Here is a 17,086-nt window from a genome sequence, read left to right on the forward strand (position 1 = left end):
GAAGCACGAGCATGACTCCAGTAAGGACGTACGCCTTCTGTCTGGCACAGAAGGGTATAAACCAATGGCAGGGGACGGAGGTGAGGCCAGTCAGAGGGACCGGTTAGAATCCAGGTGTTTCTAAGAATGTCCACTTTATCTAAAAGCTCAGAAACCTGAGAAAGCTGGCTTTTTATGGGCGTGCCGTTTCTCTTAACGCTGTCTCAGTAGATGCATTTTGTTTTACAAAAATTCATATCTGCAGATCGGCCTTTGAGAAATTACTCTGCAGATATTCCAGTCACACGCAGCCAGAGGAGCTGGGGGCATCTTTCCTTTTCCTTTCATTGTTGTTCGTGTGTCTCAGTTAGAGTTTTTGGTGACTGCTCCCTGGGTCCCTGCCATGTCTCCTCCCTGCCAGAAGCCCTCCCCCACTGCACCTTTTGGGTGGTAAACACCCGGGAGGCCGGGAATGGGAGCTAAGCCAGCATGTATGACACAGAAGCTCACGCAGCTTGTGCAAAGCCAAAGCACAATTGGATTATGTCAAAAAGGGAAGAGATGCCATGTGAATTTGCCGTGTTTCTTCACAGAGCAGGCCAATTTAAATATAGCCTACTACCGCAGCTTGTCCAGAATTAAAATAGCCCAGCACAAGTGGCAAATGGCAGGGAGCAGGGCTGTTTGCCAAGAGATGGCTAAGGGATGGGAAAACGGGCTTTTGAGATGGACTGTACAGGCTCAGATAACAACGGCGGATAGGACACCCTGGGATCCTACTTCATAACTTAAATTTCAGGTCAGCGTAAATGCCCAGAGTGCAAAAGAGAAGACGGGTTAAAACGCTCAGCCACTTAGAAGGCTACTTCAAATGTGCTATATTATTATTATTTTAAAATTAAATCTGGTCCCTGAATTCCCCTTCAGTGATTTCTCGTCAGAAGTCAAGGACAGTACCATTGCAATTAGGCTTTCCAGGCATAGGAGACATTTTGAACCCATGAATTGAATTACATAATAACCCTATAACAAAGCCTTATTTGAGCCTGGCGCTGCACATGATGAAATTATCATTTAAAAATATGAACAGCCCTGACTTTACTAGTTGCCAGAACAGTGACAGTAGTCGGTACAAGAGTTTTAGCTACCATTTCAGTTAAAGTATTCATTCCTGAAATTTTTTGCTTGGTTCGTTGATTTTTAGATTTTCTTGATTCCAGCTGTCATGTTCCCTGGGATTCAACAAAGCCAAAAAAAAAATTTTATTATAGGATAGTTAAGTATTGGCCCCAAATGAGAACAAGCAAAAAAAACACACTCAACAGTGGTTAACGTTTGTTGGTGCAGATATATATTTCAAATCACATGTAATATACACATACTAAAATGTGTGTATATTATGTATTTATGTATATTAATGTATTCTTCCCCAAAATTCACTGTCATATTAAACCTACCAAGCAGACATTTAGTGCTGCTTTGGAAAATTTTAATGATGTGAGGGATTCGTCATCTGATAGCATTTAAATTTCAGACTTTGAGAACCAAGGTCTATGAGCTGGTTTCTGAAATCATGCTGGCGCCATGGAAAAGGTATTTTATTTTATTTATTTTTTTAACATCTTTGTTGGAGTATAATTGCTTTACAATGGTGTGTTAGTACCTGCTGTATAACAAAGTGAGTCAGCTATACGTATACATATACCCCCATATCTCCTCCCTCTTGCGTCTCCCTCCCACCCTCCCTATCCCACCCCTCTAGGTGGTCACAAAGCGTCCAGCTGATCTCCCTGTGCTATGCGGCTGCTTTCCACTAGCTATCTATTTTACATTTGGTAGTGTATATATGTCCATGCCACTCTCTCACTTTGTTCCAGCTTACCCTTCCCCCTCCCCGTGTCCTCAAGTCCATTCTCTACGTCTGCATCTTTATCCTGTCCTACCCCTATGTTCATCAGAACCTTTTTTTTTAGATTCCATATATATGTGTTAGCATACAATATTTGTTTTTTTCTTTCTGACTTACTTCACTCTGTATGACAGACTCTAGGTCCATCCATCTCACTACAAATAACTCAATTTCATTTCTTTTTATGGCTGACTAATATTCCATTGTATGTATGTACCACATCTTCTTTACCCATTCATCTGCTGATGGACACTTAGGTTGCTCCCATGTCCTGGTTATTGTAAATAGTGCTGTAATAAACATTGTGGTACATGTCTCTTTTTGAATTATGGTTTTCTCAGGATATATATTGCTGAGTTGTATGGTAGTTCTATTTTTAGTCTTTTAATGAACCTCCATACTGTTCTCCATAGTGGTTGTATCAATTTACATTCCCACCAACAGTGCAAAAGGGTTCCCTTTTCTCCATACCCTCTCCAGCATTTATTCATTCTAGATTTTTTGATGATGGCTATTCTGACCGGTGTGAGGTGATACCTCATTGCAGTTTTGATTTGCATTTCTCTAATGATTAGTGGTGTTGAGCATCCTTTCATGTGTTTGTTGGCAATCTGTATATCTTCTTTAAAGAAATGTCTGTTTAGGTCTTCTGCCCATTTTTGGATTGGGTTGTCTGGGGTTTTTTTGGATATTGAGCTGCATGAGCTGCTTGTATATTTTGGAGATTAATCCTTTGTCCGTTGATTCGTTTGCAAATATTTTCTCCCATTCTGAGGGTTGTCTCTTTGTCTTGTTTATGGTTTCCTTTGCTGTGCAAAAGCTTTTAAGTTTCATTAGGTCCCATTTGTTTATTTTTGTTTTTATTTCCATTTCTGTAGGAGGTGGGTCAAAAAGGATCTTGCTGTGATTTATGTCAAAGAGTGTTCTGCCTGCGTTTTCCTTTAAGAGTTTGATAGTGTCTGGCCTTACATTTAGGTCTTTAATCCATTTTGAGTATATTTTTGTGTATGGTATTAGTAAGTGTTCTAATTTCATTCTTTTACATGTAGCTGTCCAGTTTTCCCAGCACCACTTATTGAAGAGACTGTCTTTTCTCCATTGTATGTTCTTGCCTCCTTTATCAAAGCTAAGGTGACCATATGTGCGTGGTTTTATTGCTGGGCTTTCTGTCCTGTTCCATTGAGCCAAATTTCTTTTTGTATGCCAGTACCATATTGTCTTGATTACTGTAGCTTTGTAGTGTAGTCTGAAGTCAGGGAGCCTGATTCCTCCGGCTCTGTTTTTCTTTCTCAAGATTGCTTTAGCTATTCAGGGTCTTTTGTGTTTCCATACAAATTGTGCAGTTTTTTGTTCTAGTTCTGTGAAAAATGCCATTGGTAGTTTGATAGGGATTGCATTACGTCTGTAGATTGCTTTGGGTAGTAGAGTCATTTTCACAATGTTGATTCTTCCAATCCAAGAACATGATATATCTCTCCATCTCTTTGTATCATCTTTAATTTCTTTCCTCAGTGTCTTATAGTTTTCTACATACAGGTCTTTTGTCTCCTTAGGTAGGTTTATTCCTAGATATTTTATTCTTTTTGTTGCAATGGTAAATTGGAGTGTTTCCTTAATTTCTCTTGCAGAATTTTTATCATTAATGTATGGGGATGCAAGAGATTTCTGTGCATTAATTTTGTATCCTGCTACTTTACCAAATTCATTGATTAGCTCTAGTTGTTTCCTGGTAGCATCGTTAGGATTCTCTATGTATAGTATCATGTCATCTGCAAACAGTGACAGTTTTACTTCTTCTTTTCTGATGTGGATTCCTGGAAAAGGTAGTTTAACAATTAAATTGCAAGAAGTTATTTATCATATTAAAATGTGTTACTTACAGTGATTTACTATAGTGTCTCAGAGCTCAGGGTGTGACAGAGGCCTCTCTCAGACCAGCGTGAGAACCTTTTTAATTTCACTTTTCCATGCAGGCTTAGTCATTTGAGTGGCTGTGGCTGTGATGTCTCAGAAAAACATTGCGGAGAAGTTCCGTATTTACAATTAACTGATGCCAACAGTGATCATCTGCCAGAGAGAAATTTAAGGGAAAAAAAGCTTGAATTTCACCCCCAGAATTACAGAGAGGTCAGAGCAGGATGGTGATGTGGGCAATATAAATATAGTAAGTAGGGGAAGAAAAATGACCATGGGACTTAGAATTAAGTAGACTTATGTGTGCTGCCCGGAGTAGCAAATAATTTGAAAGCATTTCTGGACGTTTGTCAATCACTAAGTACATTGAGGTTTTTTTTGAGGTAGCAGACATTAGGAGTTGATCATGAAATGACAATTTGGACAGCAGTGAAAGGAGACAGGCCAGGGGTGGTTATTTTAGAGAACACAAATTCACAAGTGATCTGAAACCCGCAGGGACATGTCAGTAGAAAGACAAGGGACAGCAGGACGTTAATAATATCAGTAAAAGCTCCTAACAGCAGAGATGTGGAGCAGCAAGCCACACACCAGCTTCCAACTTCCTTGTCTTGCGTGGAAAGAGGCTCCTTAACCTCCCACTCTGTGGAACAAATGCCATTTTCCAGGGCATTCCAGTTCTTCCTTGGGAGAAGCCCTGTCTGCAGGGCGGAGGGGTTCCCACATCCTCCAAAAGGAATGGAGGCCTCTTCAGAATGGGCTTGTTCTGGACTTGATGATTGGCTCTCATAGGCTTCTCCTCTCTTTGATGGCCTGTACGTTTTCAGGGTAACTGGTCAACCCAAAGGGACTCTATATGAAGCTATAAAGAGGGCTTTCTGTGCCCCATCTCATTCATTCCAGAGCAGAGTGAAGAATGGGAAGTATCATCCTCCACTGTGTCCATTGCAGTCCCTTTGGGACTGCAATTATAATAGTGCAATTATATATCTATAATTATGTATATAATTGGTCCAATTATAAATATATGTTACACGTTTCCACCAGAATCCTCCAGAGCTTCTCATGGCTCTGAGGTTCTCTGCCTTCAGTACAAGTGGATTTTTAACATTGCTACTCCCAAGCCGCCATACGACAAGGGCACATCCTTTTGTTATCAAGTCTGTTGTCATTCCAGTAGATACTGTGATTCTATTGAAAGGGAAAAAAGAACTACCTCCAGTACTCCTGCCATTGCCTGAAACTTAGCACATGCAGGTAATCTAACTTGGGAAGTATAGCCCATGCTGCAAGGTAAACCTGGAGACCTTTAGAGCAGCTGTCAGAGACCAGCAAAGCAGCAGGGAAGGCCCTGGCCCTTAATGCTAACACTGGGCAACTTTCAACCAGGCGGTGGGCAGACTTTGGGGTTCGGCAGGTAACTCTTCCTGTCCCTCCAGAGTTCAGTCTGCTTTCCCCATTACAAGATGGTAGTCAATAGATTTTGAATTCTTGGGCCTCAAAGGAAACCCCTTCCTAAGCGCCAATCAGAGCCTGAATTTCTGCCTTGTTCTTGGGATGTGCAGCATTCCCTCTGTGCCTGGAATTCTTCTTGACATTCTTTGGAGTTGGTCTGAATCTCAGACTGGTAAGGGGTAGTTCCATTTGGGTCAATGCATTTGTCACTAAGGAATGGAGTCCAGGAAGGCACACCCCACATTCCCCAGTGGCTGCAGCAGGAGTTTATCCATCCCAGCGACGGGCGTGGCATTGCATCCCAGGCCCCCGAGGCAATTAATTCCACTCTGAAAAAAAATAAAGGTTAAAAGTTCATCAGAGTGTTTCTAGAATAGAAACTCAAGCCAGCAACAGACTCCTGGTCAAGAATATTCCAAGTATTGGAATATTATAGGTGCCATAAGGATGTATAATAGTATTGAAGCAGGTCATTGGCAGTCTATCAGAACTGAAAGAGAAGACTCCTATTATTTGAGCAGGAATTTAACATGATTCTTTTACTTATTTTATTTGAATTCTGCCTTGCATTTCCAGCACCATCTCTAACGAAGGAGAAGCACACATTTTTATCTCAACATACGTGTGTTCATCTTCAAAACTGCCTTTACCCCCCCCCAAATTGTACCAAGTGTTATTTAAACGTACTAAACAGAAAACCAGTCATCCTGGCTTATATATTTGTCTCAGCCTCCATTTTTCTCAGCGTCCTTGGGTAAGCTATTATCTTACACATTGAGTATGGGGTGAACATTTTCTGTTCTCAGTTTAACACAGCAAATGCTTAAAAACAGATAAAAATCACAAGACATTTTTTAAGATTCTCATGAGGAAGAAGAAGACAACTTTTTAAGAATTCAGGAAGAACTGGATGATCTTCTGATATTTCCTTTTAAACTTGGAGGCGTTAATTACTAATTTGGTGATTTGGGGAAGGCAACTATGATTTAGATGAATCTGCAGTATTTTTAACACCACCTAAAATGTTCCCGCGAAAGAATAACCTTGATGAAAACCACATCTTCCCTATAGTCTTTAGTAAGATGTTTTCTAAGCTGTATTTCATTTGAAAGTCAGCCAAAACTGGTTTTAAAAATATGTAGGAAAAGAAAGCCCAACATTTGCATTTTTCAGTGGAAGTTAAAAGTCTATTAATATTAAAGATAACTGAATAGAGAAATAAGGAGGGCAGCAGACTCAATAAGGTGAAAGCATGAATATAAGAAGACAGAACTATGGTTATGAAGGAATATTTATAGCAGAAAGAAAAGTTTATAACTAGAAGATGAAATAAATCACAGAACATTTGCTAAAACAAAATCTGCAGACGGTAGACAGCATCGTTAGCCAGCTTTGCCCTAAAGGTTAGGAGACCTGGCTTCTGCCCGTTCATCCCACTGAATTGCTGTGTGACTGAATATGTTCCTTGGTTTCTCTGAGTCTTAAATCCCTACAGAAGGGATAGTACTTCTCTGACCCCAGGGGAGGGGCCTCGTAGACTCTCTGAGGCTTGTCTAGCTCTAATTGTGCTTTTTAATTTGTCTGGTAAAGCAGAACTTTCAAGAGTCCCTTCCTCAAATCCAGAAGGTTAACGTAAATCAGAGCAAATCCTTTGTGCTCGTTATATCGGTGTCCCCAATATCTGTTGCAGCAAAAGACTAAAGATTTAAAGTGAAAGCAGTCAAGGACTTCTTAATTGAACTATGGAACGAGTCATTGTCACGGACCAGGTGTGAAATGAGTGGAGTCACTGAATTACAGTTCCTACAAGGAAACATGAAGTGAATAAAACTGGTTTGCTGAGAGAATAACTGTACCCCTACTATCTTGGTTTTCCTCGCAAAGCAGTCCTGTTATAAACCCAACAACTCAACGTATGTTGAATATGATAAAGCTTCAGATGCAGAATGGCTTTGCGGAAGCCAGTCCCAAGCAAGTTCACGTTCATACCATTCAGCATCGCATGCCCAGGAGAGGAATGGATGCCTTTGTTGTTCACTGTCTTGGCAGGTCTAGACAGATGAAAGCGAAGTGGTAACTGGTGGATTTGGGATCTTAGGAGAGCCATTTTAGGTAATTTACAAAATGGATATTTTACTGCCTAAGAGACTGTTTCAACTAGGAGTTCTCCGTGGTTTATGTCATTTTAAAGGCATGAAGGATGTCTGCTTCTTTGTTTTAATGTTTAAGCATTTATGAAATGGGATTGTTTGAGCACCACCAAGTGCACATCCACTGGGCATTTGCTGCAGTAAGGCGGAAGTTAGGTCTGTCCGTGACCCAGTCACTGGAGTCCATCAGTCCCTCAGCTGATCACTGCTGGTTGCCATCATGTGTTTCGACCACGAGGTAGTCTTATATTGCTCTTAGTCATACTTTAATCTTTCACCACAGTGACCATTGGTAAAGGACAGAAAGCATAACAGCACTGACATGGAAATAAAAACAGCCTTGACCTGACAATTCTCGTCAATTCTCGTCACAACCCAGATCCCGAAGGTTGTAAAGTTCTTTTTAGGCACATCCAGATGTTTCTGTTACAGCACTAAAAAGAAATGTAGCCATGATTACATCTCATTTCGTTTTATCGTATATGCATCCATTTTGAAATAATTTGACCTGCCTTTTGTTACCAAAAGGCTGCTGGCTGATAACTTGAACTAAAGATACACCCTTTAGTAGTAAGCCAGATTTAGTCAGAATAGGCCATTTCTGTGAAATTTGCCATAGGAAAGAAGCCATATTTCAAGCAATTAAAAAGCACCTAAAACTGTAATAACTGTAATGATAGTCTGCGTTTATATGACTTTACAGTCATCAGATTCACTTCACATTGTTCACTGGATCCTAACTTAACCCTTTGTATTTCATCTGGTCCAGCGTCTATCACTGGCTATGTGCCCTTCCTCCTACCCAAAGCTCTGTGATGGGTACATTTCCATCCTCCTTGCTCAGATCTCTACCCTGCATCAATGGCCCCTTCTTCCTTCTTTGCTTCTCTCAGAAAAGAGACCCCTGCCAGAGGAAGATGCTGAATCATGTTGGCCTGAGATCAGGTCTTCCCAGTGCTGTTCAGCAATTCCAGTTTCCCTTTCTTCCATCCCTCAGAACTTTTGTGCAGTGCTGATTCCAAATCCTCACCTCTTTAAGCATCCAGATTTTCCCTACCAGCCCTAAATTTCAGCCAAGGACTAATAATGGCCATTTGTCAACTAAATACTCTCTCATTAGTACTCAGTACTTCATATAAATCACTTCTGATCCAGAGCATCTATACAAGGTAATACCATCCCCATTTTACAGGTAAGGAAACTGAGGCAAAAGTGACCCAGCCAGGATGTGATAAACTGGGGTGTAAACCCAGGTCTGTCTGGTTTCCAAAGCCCAAAGTACTCTCTGTCTCTTTCAAGCTTAGAATCCTTTAAATAATTTTAAAACATTGGATCAACCCATCACTGTCCTTATGTTTTTTTCCTGTTTCCTTTCTTTTGCTTCATCTAGGACCCGACTCCAATGGTGGTTCCCTTCTCAAAGCTCCTTCATTTTCTTCTGTTCTCTGAGCATCTTTCTTCCCACCTTCCAACAGGATCAGCTCTCACCGATACAAGTAAAGTGTCTTTTTCCCTTGGCCCAGCTAATCCTCCCAGTTACTGTCCAAATTTCCTCCTTCCTTTCTGGGTCAGAAATCACCAGCATGTGGCCCACACCTGCTTCCTGTATTTCCTCTGTTCCTTCCTCACTGACCCCCTTCAGTCTGGCTTCTACAGTGGCCTTCTTGTTAGAACTGCCCTCCCGGAGGTTCTCATCAAATTCAGCAGCCTCTTCTCAGCCCTCACTTTCTCCAGCACATCACAGGATTGACAAACGATCCCTCTCTCAGACTCTTAACTGCACTTGTTAATTCTAACTGCCCCAAAATCAGCCGATCAGTGCAGCTCCCCTAGAGAAGAGACAAATTCAGATCTGGCCCACTTAACTCCTAAGAGGAGCACAGGATTTATCCAAGAACAATGTATCCAAGAACTTATGTATTTGATGGGCTCATCGATCTTCTGTGAGCTCATCGTCTGTGATCACGGTGCCCACATTCCTGTTGCTAACCTTGACCCTTAACTTCGCACTGCAGCCCTGTATTTCCAAATCGCAATGCTTGTGTCGTGTAAAATCCTACTTGTCTAAAACTGAGCTTGTCATCACCTTCAAACTGTCTCTCCTTCCCACCTGTACAATTTCTCTCTGTAGTAAAGCCATTCACCTGGACACCAAGTTAGCAACCTTGGGGTTAGCTTTTATGTTTCTCTCCTTCTTACCTATGTATTTATTCCACCAATATTTGTTGAGGACAGCCTCTGGGCCAGGCTTTATGTTAAGAGCTGGAAAAACAGATGTGGAGGCTGCCCTCGTGTTTCAAAGTTCTGACACTTTTTTCCTTAACGTGTCCTTCGGCTCTTCCTTTTCTTACCGCCATTCCCCTCACTAGACTTAGCTTACCCTGGCTGGGATTAGTGAAGCAATTTCTCGTCTGAGAGCCCAACCTTTGGTCTTTTCTCCTCACTTCCTCTGGACACACAGAATGTTCTAGAAATACTTGTTCATGGGTGATTTTTTTTTTAATTTTTAATTGTAAAATAGACATAACAAAATTTGCCATCCTAAACCATTTTTAAGTGTACAGTTCCATCGTGTTAAGTGCATTCACATAGTTGTGCAGCCAGTCTCCAGAACTTTTTCATCTTGCAGAACTAAAACTCTATATCCATTAAATAACAACTCTCTGTTCTCCCTCCTCCCAGCCTCTGACAACCACCCTTCTACTTTCTGACTCTAGGAATTTGACTGTTCTAGGTTCCTCCTATGAATGGAATCATACAATGTTTGTCCTTTTGTGACAGGCTTACTTCACTTAGCATAAGGTTCGTCTATGATGTAGCACGCATCAGAATTTCCTTCCTTTTCAAGGCTCAATAACATTCCATGTATGTTTATGCCACATTTTGTTTATCCATTCTTTCATTGATGGATGCTTGGGTTGTTTCTGCTTTGGGGCTATTGTGAATAATGCCACTATGAACATGATGGTACAGATATCTCTCTGAGACCCTGCTTTCAATTTTAGGGGGTATATACCTAGGGGTTGAATTGGTGGATCATATGGTAATTCTGTTTTTAATTTTGCGGGGATCACCATACTGTTTCCTACAGCAGCTGTACCATTTTGCATCCCCACCAGCAGTGCACAAGGTTTACAAGTTGTCCACATCCTTGCCAACACTTATTACTTTCTGGGTGGTTTCTTTTTTTTCTAACATCTTTATTTGAGCATAATTTCTTTACAATGGTGTGTTAGCTTCTGCTGTACAACAAAGTGAATCAGCTATACATATATCCCCATATCTCCTCCCTCTTGCGTCTCCCTCCCACCCTCCCTATCCCACCCTTCTAGGTGGTCACAAAGCGCTGAGCTGATCTCCCTGTGCTATGCGGCTGCTTCTCTGGGTGCTTTTTTTCATGGTAGCCATCCTAGTGGGTGTGAGGTAGCATCTCATTATGGTTTTGATTTGTATTTCCCTTATGGTTAGTGATGTTGAACACCTTTTCATGTGCTTATTGGCCATTTATATCTCCTTTGTAGAAATGTCTATTCAGGTTCTTTGCCTTTTTTTTTTTTTTTTGCGGTACACGGGCCTCTCACTGTTGTGGCCTCTCCCGTTGTGGAGCACAGGCTCTGGACGCGCAGGCCCAGCGGCCATGGCTTACGGGCCCAGCCACTCCACGGCATGTGGGATCTTCCTGGACCCAGGCACGAACCCGTGTCCCCAGCATCAGCAGGCGGACTCTCAACCACTGCGCCACCCGGGAAGCCCCCTTTGCCTATTTTTTAATTGTTGTTGTTCTTCTTATTAAGTTGTAAGAGTTCTTTATATAATCTGAATACTAACCCATTATCAGATATATGATCAGCAAATATTTTCTCCCATAAAATGAAATTTTAGTCTTATTTAGTGGTAATGTTTTTGACCTGTAGAATAACCCTCATTAAAAGGACTTTTCTCTAAAAATTATTTCAAGAATAAAACATCCCTTAAATTTGTTTTTACATCAGGTTTTTCTAAATACGTAAATTATATGGCAAGGTAAATTTTAGATAAGTTTTATAAAACTCAGGATAAAGTAGAAGATAGCCAATTATTTGGCATATTCCAGCCGAGGATTAGAAATGTGCCTTTGACCCGGCCTATCCAGAGAATATAGCCTTTAAGCTTATTAAGTTTGATAAAATGTTAGGGAATAAAGGCTGTAAAGTACTTAAGAATGAGGACTTATTTTCCAAGCTTGAAAATGTTCTGAATATAGAAAAAAATTCTGTAAAGGAAGCTGCATAGTAGGCTCTGATGTCCCCAAGTTATCACGTATGTCCCTAAGCGTTCACACACTATGAGGGCTGAAGTTCAGAAAACTTAGTATAACAAGTAATTTTTTTCAATATCCTGCCAGTTTCCAAAAAGGATTTTCAGGGCATTATAAGTCACATACATAGTAGCATCTCTGACCAGGGAATGTTAAAGCCATGTCTTTAGAGAAGATAACCATGCACATACGATTGAGGATAATTATACTCCAGGTATCCCGGTAGCTGTAACAAAAAGAGAAACAATAGATAACGTAGTTCTCATTGTAGTTCTCATTGTGCAAGGAAGCACGCCAGTATATCATCATAGACCAGATTTTTCCTGACACTAAACTTTGAGGAATGTATTGCCCAGATCTTTATGAACATGACAGTGATACACATAATGGACAGCATTTCACATTCTTCACATGAATCTTGGTTCATATCCTATCTTGGATATCATGGTTCATCCTCCTATCTCCCCTTGAAAAAAGGCCAAGGGCATGGTATGAATTATGATTCTAAGAAGGCATCTCTAAGATTGTTAAAGTAATGTGGTTTAACTTCTGATCTCATAGACAAGAATCATCTGTGACTAGACTGGCCTCAGCCTGGTCTCTGGCTACCCACACTTTCAAAGCCTGTGTCGCCATACCTCTGCAAGAGTTTGGGCCCTTGAAAGGTCAAATACCAGATTTCAGTGGGGATACCATGCCCCTAAATTTACATTTTATATCTAAATAACTTGATAATGCTTTTAGAAAAGGAAGCAATGGACCACCCTGGCAAAAAAAGACAACCATTTGCTGAAGCTGTAACTTGTTTTTAACCAGGACCTAAGAACACAGTCTTGAAGTTATTATTCCAGGTCCTGTCTTTTACAAAACAAAAAAGCAACGTAGGAAGAAAATTAACATTCAAGAACTAATAAACGTAAAGATTGGACCCACAAGAAGTAGTCTTCCTAAACCACATTTACTGAGCTTTAGCTGAATCACTGTCCATTGCAGATTAAAATCATCTTCAGCTGTGCCAATGAATAGGTATGTGTGTGAGAGATGGACAGTTAGAAGTCCGGAGAAGCAGCTAAGGGGGCCGTTTGTGCCTTAGCAGGAGGAGTGTATGCTGAGTCTCGTGGGGTTGGTCTGACCAGAGAAGCAAGCAGATCGATACTGAGAGACCAGTTTCTTTCCGGTACAGGAACTCAGACATTATGCCTTTGCTTTTTAGCTGAGAGCTGTGGAGACACCTAGTTCTTGTTCATGTCGAGAGTATTCCTTGCTTAACAGACTGATTTCTTCTTTAAAAGGGCTCCCACTGTATACACAAGATGATTGGTTTTTGCCAGTCTAGGTCTCTCATAAGTGAATAATGTCACAGTCCAAAAGGAAGGCTAACTAAGGTCATTTTGGGGCATTTTCTTGCACATGATGCCGTAACCCAGGAAAGGATTTTGGTTAGTGTCAGGCAATTTCAAGAAAACCAGAACGGAAATAGAATGGCAGGCTGCAAGGACAGAAGCAGGGAGATCAGTTCAGCCTTTGCAGGAACCCGGTGAGATGTGACCTGGGCAGGAGCGGTGATGAGAAGGAGACACGCGGGGTCGGGTGTGTATTTTGAAGGTCCTGCCGGCTGCCTTGCTGACCGTGGATGTGGTGTGTGAGAGCAAGGGAGGCAACCAGGATGACTCACAGGATCTGGGCTTGAGCAACTGGACGAATGGGGTTGCCGTTCACTGATGTTTGGAGTCTTACGTACAATTGCTCTCTTTTTTTTTTTTTTTGCCTGCATTGGGTCTTCATTGCTGCGTGCAGGCTTCCTCTAGTTGCGGCGAGCGGGGGCTACTCTTTGTTGTGGTGCGCGGGCTTCTCATTTCTGTGGCTTCTCTTGTTGCGGAGCACAGGCTCTAGGTGCGTGGGCTTCAGTAGTTGTGGCACGCAGGCTCTGTAATTGTGGCTCGCGGGCTCAGTAGTTGTGGTTCTCGGGCTCAGTAGTTGTGGTTCTCGGGCTCAGTAGTTGTGGTTCTCGGGCTCAGTAGTTTTGACTCGTGGGTTCTAGAGCGCAGGCTCAATAGTTGTGGCACATGGGCTTAGTTGCTCCACGGCATGTGGGATCTTCCCGGACCAGGGCTCAAACCCATGTCCCCTGCATTGGCAGGCGGATTCTTAACCACTGCACCACCCGGGAAGTCCAATTGCTCGTTTTTAAATGTTGCTAAGAATTTTCTTTACATATATGGGTATCCAAGCAAATCACATGTACAGCTCCTGAACCAACTAGATGACAGCCTCTGCCATCAAATTTTCAGAGTCAGGTCAGGAAGCTTAACTTTGACTTAGTAAGTAACACATTTTAGAAGACATCAAAAATCAGCGTATTTTTTGAAGCAGTTTTTTGTTGGGAAGAAAATATGTAAGAAGTAGAAATAGAAAAGTATAAGTGTTGTATACAGTTTTACCTTTGGCAAAATCCTTGTCCATTCTAGATGAAAATCCTTATCAGCTACGTCAGTGAACAGGTATATAAAAGATTGAAAGAAGTTGGGACAGACGTCTAAGGGACTTGCATCTACCTTATTAGTAGTAGGCCTATGTGCTGGGCGTGTGCAGTGTATTGTTTATATGCTTCTTTTTTTTAAAAGCACTGTTATGTTTAAGAAAAACTGGGAAAGCCAGACCATTTTGTTCTGAGTAAGGCGACTTGAGAGTTCGTGAAACACCATTTTAGTCACTAAAGAAAAAAGAAACTCAGATTCTCATCAAATTACTGATTGGAAAGAAACAAGTTGTAGTTAAGTTCTTAAGTACAGGTGATGCCTGCCATTCAGAAATTCCACATTGGGCTTCCCTGGTGGTGCAGTGGTTAAGAATCTGCCTGCCAATGCAGGGGACACGGGTTCGAGCCCTGGTCTGGGAAGATCCCACATGCCGCGGAGCAACTAAGCCCGTGTGCCACAAGTACAGAGCCCGTGCTCTAGAGCCCACGAGCCATAACTACTGAACCCGCGTGCCACAACTACTGAAGCCCACGCACCTAGAGCCCGTGCTCTGCAATAAGAGAAGTCACTGCCCACGCACCTCAACAAAGAGTAGCCCCCGCTTGCTGCAACTAGAGAAAGCCCACGCACAGCAACGAAGACCCAACGCAGCCAAAAATAAATTAATTAATTAATTAAAAAAAAAAAAGAAATTCCACATTTACTGTTTCAGCTGTTGCCGAGTGACCTTTGCAGGGCTGATGTCCAGGAGGGGGTCACCTACCTGCTGTACCAGCTTAGCCAGTTGCCCAGGCCTCTCTGTATCTCTTTACCCCAAAATAGTAACTCTCTACAAAATTTTGGTTTATTTGTAATAGGACCCTAAAAGAAAGTCTACCACTGATGCCTAACTGAAAGATGTTGCTTTTCACTTACTTTTTGCTGCCTTTTATGTGAGAAAGTATAGAAATGATAATGGTATTTGGAGATTCCTGAGGGTCTGAAGATTTATGGATGTCAGCAGTCTTTGGAACAAATGAAAGCCTTCTTGGGCACGCAGGCATGCTCCTTGTTGGCGCGTATGTTTTCCATGTGACCAGCTACATGTAGCAGCCAGGCATCCACTTGGAGTTTTTTCCACCGGTCTCCCCAGAATGACTAGCCCAAACTTCCCTCCCCCTAAGCCATGAACAATGGCACGTCTTACCCGTTGGGTGAGTAACGGGGTCGTGTGTTGCTCCAGAACTGAGCCTGGGATTGGAGCACATGAATAACGTGGACCTGGGTCAAGCCCAGATTTTTCCCTGGGCAAGTTTTAATGGGCTGGCCGCACAACACTTTTATTTATTTATTTATTTATTTTTGCTGTACGCGGGCCTCTCACTGTTGTGGCCTCTCCCGTTGCGGAGCACAGGCTCCGGACACACAGGCTCAGCGGCCACGGCTCACGGGCCCAGCCGTTCCGCAGCATGTGGGATCTTCCCGGACCGGGGCACAAACCCGTGTCCCCTGCATCGGCAGGCGCACTCCCAACCACTGCGCCACCAGGGAAGCCCCGCACAACACTTTTGATGACAGTAAACTCAGATGGCTTCCTGTTCTCTTCTATTTCTTGTTATCAGGTCCAGGGCTACCAAAATCTCCTGAGCAGATACCTAGTTTCAGGCTTGAATGTGGTTTTGACCATCGTGCCAGCCATGCGGGAGCACTGACATGGGGAGGGGTGCTAGATGGAAAAGTCCCCCCTCCTCGTCTGGTCTTACAGGAAAGAACAAGTAAAAAAGTAAAGGGTTAAGGCTTCACTGATGCTGTGCTTCCAAAATATATTTGCAGAAAGGTTCATCTACATTTGTCTGTTCTCCAGTTTAGCGCATTGTCAAAGTGGTGGAAATACTACCACCATTTTATTCCACTCCGTGGTGGTGGGTTGTGATTGTTTCGGAATAAATGGTGCTTGAGTTTTGTAAGTTTATCATCGAAGGGCTATCAGGTTTTATTATAGGGTAGGATAACTGTACTCTTGTGGCTTCATTAATTATGGTACCTAGACATAATTAGGCTCTAGCTAAGAATAGCAGATAAAATGGAAAATAATTCTGGGAAAAAAAAGAGCTGAGATTCTGAGAAACTGAAAGGACATAAGAGAGGGCATCCTCCGAGTCTCAGCACAACACGTGGGACTAAAGCGTCATCAGTGATGGCTCCCTTGCAGGGGTTACCACAGCCGGGTTTTTTAGGAATATGTTCTTATCCCCTTGATTTTTTTTTTGTTTTTTTTTTTTTTTTTTGCGGTACGCGGGCCTCTCACTGCTGTGGCGTCTCCCGCTGCGGAGCACAGGCTCCAGACGCGCAGGCTCAGCGGCCATGGCTCACGGGCCCAGCCGCTCCGCGGCATGTGGGATCCTCCCGGACCGGGGCACGAACCCGTGTCCCCTGCATCGGCAGGCGGACTCTCAACCACTGCGCCACCAGGGAAGCCCTTATCCCCTTGATTTTGCCTCTGTACTCCCCACCCTGTAGACAGAGATCATCTAAAACATCCTCAACATCCTCCAAGATTCGGAAGTGACCATTTTGATGATCAGAATTTGATTCATTCATTTTTAATTAATAGACTTTATTTTTTTAGAACGGTTTTAAGTTTACAGAAAGATTGAGGAGAAGGTACAGTTTCCATATACATCCTTTGCCCACACCCATTAATCCTTGTTATTAACATCTTGCATTAGTGGGTACATTTGGTACAACTGATGAACCAACGTGGAACGTTAGTATTAACTATAAAGTCCATACTTGACAGTAGGGTTCACTCTTTGTGTTGTACAGTTCAGTGGGTTTTGACAAAAGCATGATGTCATGTATCCCCCAGTAGAGGATTATTCAGCATAGTTTCACTCCCCTAAATATCCCTTTAGATCTACCT

General features: G+C 42.3%; 1 protein-coding gene and 1 long non-coding RNA gene across 4 annotated transcripts in view; one reads left to right on the forward strand and one right to left on the reverse strand.

The window, feature by feature from the left end:
* JPH1 (junctophilin 1) overlaps positions 1-17,086 on the forward strand; it is an 84,119-nt gene that overhangs the window by 41,187 nt on the left and 25,846 nt on the right. The gene's annotated exons all lie outside the window — the stretch shown is intronic.
* LOC137210323 (uncharacterized) overlaps positions 3,343-17,086 on the reverse strand; it is a 29,139-nt gene continuing 15,395 nt past the window's right edge. The window contains exons 2-3 of the long non-coding RNA XR_010936460.1: positions 4,394-5,586; positions 3,343-3,955 (exon numbers count right to left, since the gene is read on the reverse strand). This is a non-coding gene — a long non-coding RNA (uncharacterized lncRNA). The remainder of the gene's footprint in view (positions 3,956-4,393; positions 5,587-17,086) is intronic.

The sequence above is a fragment of the Pseudorca crassidens genome, chromosome 17, assembly GCF_039906515.1.
Source record: "Pseudorca crassidens isolate mPseCra1 chromosome 17, mPseCra1.hap1, whole genome shotgun sequence".
Lineage (NCBI taxonomy): Eukaryota > Metazoa > Chordata > Mammalia > Artiodactyla > Delphinidae > Pseudorca > Pseudorca crassidens.